At 37.6% G+C, this 6,000-nt stretch overlaps 1 pseudogene; it reads left to right on the top strand.

Annotated features, from left to right (window-relative positions):
* The window catches only part of LOC119253551 (SCAN domain-containing protein 3-like), a 6,450-nt pseudogene extending 3,887 nt beyond the window's left edge, over nt 1–2,563 (top strand).
* Nucleotides 2,564–6,000: the final 3,437 nt, after the last annotated feature.

Raw genomic sequence — 6,000 nt, 5'->3', positions numbered from 1 at the left:
TTAGACGGGTTCTAGTTTGCAAAGCATGTTACCATAATAGATCCGTATGCAGATGAGAGTACACAGAGACTGAGTACAATCTGACATTCCTGCAACATCAGGTGTACGGTTAATGGACTCATCTTTCTAAGAGAATATTGACCAGCTCAGTGGTGTTAGAGGCTCACGCTGAGTCACATGCAGTGGAGTTGCACACTAATCAAGCCCAACAGTTTCACATCACAACCTGTGATATTTTATGAGTTCTTTGTCAGCCATTACCCGAAAGATGTAGAACGCTGAGGAAATGTAAGCATTTATCTTTATAATTATTTAAAGTTATATATAATAAAGTAAGCATATTGTGTATACAATATATTGAATTATAGTTTTAAATCCTTTTTTTATTTTTAGTCAAGCCTAGTTAATTTGTAGTTTAGCATTATTAGATAGAGGCAAGTAATTTTGTATTATTTGTTTTTAATCCTAATTTGCAGATGGCAAAACAAGCTTCACTGGACTTCTTTGTCAAGAAAACACGCCTTTTCTGAATACAGAGGCAATAGTAAAAGAAATGGTAACAATGGGAGTCATCCTGAAGAGGTGAAAACAAAAGAGTTCATACTACTTTCACTCGCAAGTACGATCCCTCCTACATCGAGTTTGGTTTTGTGGCCATAATTGACGGTGAAGTGCTAAAACCACAGTGCATTATTTGTGGAGATGTACTGGCTAATGAGGCGATGAAACCGTCAAAATTGAAGCGGCATTTGTATTCAAAACATAAAGAAATAAGTTCCCAACCGAAAGAATTCTTTGAGAGAAAGAGTAGTGAATTAAAAAGCCAACCAAAGCCAGTGTTCAGTGTTTCTCACATCAACATTAGTGCTTTGCGGGCATCTTACAAAGTAGCACTTCCGGTTGCGAAGTCTAAAACGCCCTACACAATTGCAGAGACGCTTGTGAAAGACTGCATCAAAGAAGTCTGCTTGGAAATGCTGGGTGAGTCAGCAGCCAAGAAGGTGGCACAAGTGCCGCTGTCCAATGACACCATCGCTCGGAGGATCCAGGAACTGGCTAATGACATGGAGGACCAGCTCATCGAACAAATCAAACAAGCCAAGTATTTTTCATTGCAATTTGATGAATGCAGAGATATCGCAAACATGATCGTTCTTTTAGTATATGTGAGGTTCGAACATGATGATGACATAAAGGAAGAATTCTTCTTTTCAGCCTCTTTGCCAACAAACACAACTAACTCGGAACTATATGAAGCTGTGAAGAATTACATTGTCAACAAGTGTGGTCTGGAATTTAAGTTCTGCGTAGGCGTGTGTTCTGATGGTGCAGCTTCAATGACAGGTAAACATTCTGAGGTGGTCACCCAGATTAAGGAACTTGCACCAGAATGTAAAATAACTCATTGCTTCATTCACCGGGAAAGTCTTGTTATGAAAAAAATATCAGCCGAACTAAATAGGGTGCTTACGGACATAGTAAAAATTGTGAATTATGTGAAATCTAATGCATTAAATTCAAGATTATTCTCCCTATTATGTGATAATATGGAAACTGATCATAAGCAACTGCTCTTACACGCTGAGATGCGGTGGCTGTCGCGTGGGAAAGTTCTGTCGAGAATGTTTGAAATACGAAATGAACTGCTGGTGTTTCTGCAGAGCAAAAAACCAGCTTGGTCCCAGCTGTTTAAAGATGTGAACTGGACAGCCAGCCTTGCTTACTTATCTGACATCTTCAGTGTTTTTAATGATCTGAATGCGTCCATGCAAGGGAAGAATGCTACATGTTTCTCAATGGCAGATAAGATTGAAGGACAAAAGCAAAAGTTAGAAGCTTGGAAAAGGAGAGTTTCCACAGATTGTTATGACATGTTCCATAACCTGACGACACTTATCAATGAAGTAGGTAACGATCTTGATATTGCACACCTGCGAAAAGTTATCAATGAGCATCTTACAAATTTGTTAGTTTGCTTTGAATTTTATTGTCCCTCAAAAGAAGATCCACGCATAGGAAATTCATGGATCCAAAATCCATTTCTTTCATCAAAAGATCATTTAAATTTAACTGTAACTCTACAGGATGAGCTGCTGAGGCTGGCTACTGATGAAGGTTTAAAAATGAATTTTGACAATACAGCATCACTTCCTTCATTTTGGATAAAAGTGAAAAGTGAATACCCTGAACTTGCTGAGATTGCTTTAAAATCTCTCCTTTTGTTCCCTCAACTTACCTCTGTGAGACTGGGTTCTCTACTTTAAGTGTCATTAAAACAAAACATAGGAACAGTTTAAACATCCATTATCCCCTAAGAGTAGCATTGTCCTCCATCCAGCCTAGATTAGACAAATTAACGAGCAAGAAGCAAGCTCATTTATCACATTAAAAACTTCAAATGCTGAGTTACAAAGTGTTCTTTCAAAGTCAACATATAGGCCTCATGGAAGTAGGCATAGTTGTGATTAAAATAGCAGTTTTCTAAATTGCCTATATGTATACTTTCAATTATGTGTGCAGTTTTATCCTTTTATTTTTATTTTTCACGTTTGTTATATTTATTTAAATGTTTTTTAAATAGGTTGATTCTAATATTTAAAATTTGGTCTTATATTTAGTATGTAATTTTTTATTGTAATTCATTAGGATATTAAGATGGTAGGAGGACTTCAGCATGAGGGATGATTCTTTGAAGCATCAGACTAGGTCAGTGAAGGGAAGTGAATTCAAGGAAAGAATCTTGGAAAGCAGGGTAGTGGGTAAGGTGTTGAACTTGTCAAGTGATCCTGAGCAGTTGGGTTGTAAGTTCTTTTGGTAGGTTCATGTTTAGACACAGTGGGTGAGGTGGGGAGGGGAAACCTTTGTCTTATAATACTGTTATGGCTTTGGACTCCCAAATTCAGATTTCAGAATGGTGGGGGGTGAGGCCATAGTGACAAGTTCATGTCAGGTGGAGGTTTTCAGATTTTGCCAGAGCTGATTGCCTTTAAGGTTCTCTGGGACAAAGTTGGGGATTATTGATTTCTCAAGTGGATTTAATAACCTTTATTGTAGTGAGATGACTCAGAAAAAATGCCACATATATCTGCTCTCTAATCTGTGTCCTCAGAATTACTGAAAACACTATTAGCATAAGGCAGCTTCTTCGAGGATTCTTTTTTTCTTGTTTTTAAAGATTTATTTATTTACTCATACAAGAACCTGGGTACAGGCCAGATGCTCAGGAGGGTTTAGAGGATTCAGAGACAGAGCGGGGGACAGAACAGGCAGACTGACGAAATACACTGCTGAGGGGGTGTTTTGTTTAAATGACAGCGGGCGAGACAGGAGAGGTCCGCAGCGCCATGTGGTACCCTCACTGGCGGCTGGTATGGAACCGGTGCTGCAGAGGCTGCGGACAGCTTCACAGCGCTGCGCTCAACCGCCTGCGCCACCAGGGGAGGCCCTTCTTCGAGTATTCCTAAGAAAATGAGTTTTTTCCTAGACAGGGAAGGTACTTACATAAATGTTTCTTTTCAAAGAAATGTGATATTGAAAGCGAAGAAGGGAAAGATTTAGCAATACAAAATGTCACCAATAATTTAGCCATTTGATAAGAAAGTTCAAAGGAGTAGATGCCAAAAACCTTTGCAAGTGGAGGAGACATTTTCACATTCAGTTGTGAAGTCTCAGTAGGATTATTTTATATAGTTTGTTAATAATTAAATATTGCAGGTTTTTCCAAAAAAAAGCTGATGTAAGTAGATTTAGGAGACAGTGTTTAATCCACCTGCCTTCATCTTACATGCCCTCTTTCCTATCTGATTATATTTTGGAAATAGACTAAAGTTTTTTAACTTTGTCATTTGTTTTATTGATTCAATAAAGTATGGTGCTTCCCATTTTCAATTTAAAAAGCAACTTGATGATTTTATATTTCTAAAAATACTTAAAAGTGGTTTGGGAGAAAATCAAGTGAGGGACAAAAAGAATGCATTTTGAATATCTGAGAAAATAATTAAAATCATCTGGGCAAGATTTTTTGGTATGATGCTTTCTTGGCTATTTGAATTAGATGCCTGCCTTATATTCCTGCAAATGACTCAGTACCATAGGTGTAAATTGCTTTACCTTGATTTTTTAAAAACTTAGGAATATCTGTCTTTTCCCCTCCCCAGTTTGTGTTATTGTCTTACTGTCCATTCTTTTTATTCACCAGCTTTACTGCAATATAGTGTGTATACCGTGAAATGTTAACATGAGCCTTCTGGTGTATACCAAGATAGATTATTGTGAAGGCTCCAAACACTATAATTAGACTTCATTATGATTATTAGGCAAGAAGACATTTGTTTACCGGTTCAAAGAACATTCGATGTGCTTTGTATTCTGATACACTTGTGTTGAATTTGCAATCCATTTGTTACTATCACTGATACAATTATATTTTTAAACCTTGAACTCATTCAAAAATACAAAAAGGGAAAAAAGCAGAGGACTGTCCTGGACTATATGACTTTCAAGTGTGTGATGACAATCATGATGTGTTCTAGTTTTTCTTTCAAATTAATTTCTGACTGAAATCTCTGTCATCTTTAGAAGGACAAGTTATCCAAATTACTGTTTTCCTAACTGAAAAATCTTCAGTTAGTTAATTTGAGGAACTAATAGTGATGGAAGCATGGGGTAAGGTGGAGAGCTGCAGGCTGGAAAGGGAGCTGGAGGTCAGCAGAAGCCAATTCAGAATTAAACATGCCTTAATTGAGCCCAGCCTTAATTCTGGGGTTTTGGAGGTCACAAAAAGATGACAAATGGAAGGTGACTTGGATTGTATTTTAGCAAGATTTCTCTGACTACCCTGCGGAAAGTAAGTTGGAGTGCTAGAGGCAAGGAGACCAAAGAAGCTTTAGTAACAAAAGACTAATGATAATGGTTTGGATAGAGGAAATGGTAGCAGGAATGAAGGAAAATGGACATATTTGAAAGACTTATGAAGATGATAGTTTACATTTCTATTGAATATACTAATAGAGTTTTCTTTTTTTTTTTTTTGAAAGATTTATTTATTTATGCATATAAGAACTGGGTACAGGCCAGAGGTGTGGAGAGTGAGAGGATTCACCAGAGACAGAGTGGGAAACAGAACAGGCAGATTGACCGAAATACACTGCTGAGGGGAGCAGTGGGGAGACAGGAAAGGTCTGCTGCACCATGTGGGTAGCTCCCTGGGATCGAACTTGTGCTGCAGTGGCTGCGGATAGCGTCATAGGTTGGGTCTTAACCCCTTTGCTCCACCAGGGAGGTCCTACTAATATAGAGTTTTCATACAGTATTACAACTGTATCTAAAATTCATAAGAGCAAAGGGTCAGGTTTGTTAAGGAACACTAAAAAAAAAAAAAAAAAAAGGCAAAAAAAAAAAAACCACACACACACACACAAAAAAAAAACAAAAAAGGGCCTCCCAAGCAATCCCCTCTGCTCCCCTCAGCAGTGTATTTCAGTCAGACTGCCTGTTCTGCTCCTCACTCTGTCTCTGATGAATCCTCTCATACCCTCCAACTTCTGGCCTGTACCCCAGCTCTTGTATGCATAAATAAATAAATCTTAAAAAAAGGAATCATCTTAATATATATATATAAAGAATTACTACAAATCAATGAGGAAAAAGGTGACTAAATGGAAAAGTTAGCAAAATAAGCACTTCAAAGAAGGAAATTACATGGCCAAAGACATACAAAAAGATACTCAAAATCATTTGTAATCATGAAAAAGCTGATTTAAATTACAAAGAAATTCTGTTTTGTTCTCACTAGTCTGGCCCAAATGAAAGTAACAAGTGTTGGCAAAAATGTGGAACAACTAAAGCCCCTACACAGTAGATTGTATGGACATGTTGATACAACCACTTTAGGAAACAATCTGAGATTGCCTAGTAAAATTGAAAATATTTGTGTGTGTCCTACAGTTTTACAAGCCCAGTCAGTTACATGTCAAGAATCTGGAGGAGCCATGTGTTTGA

This window comes from Talpa occidentalis, unplaced genomic scaffold (genome assembly GCF_014898055.3).
Source record: "Talpa occidentalis isolate TD23 unplaced genomic scaffold, MPIMG_talOcc4v2.1 talOcc4.2, whole genome shotgun sequence".
In the NCBI taxonomy this organism is placed as follows: domain Eukaryota; kingdom Metazoa; phylum Chordata; class Mammalia; order Eulipotyphla; family Talpidae; genus Talpa; species Talpa occidentalis.
The sequence above is the reverse complement of the archived record's forward strand: the minus strand, read 5'-3'. Positions and strand labels throughout refer to the sequence as shown.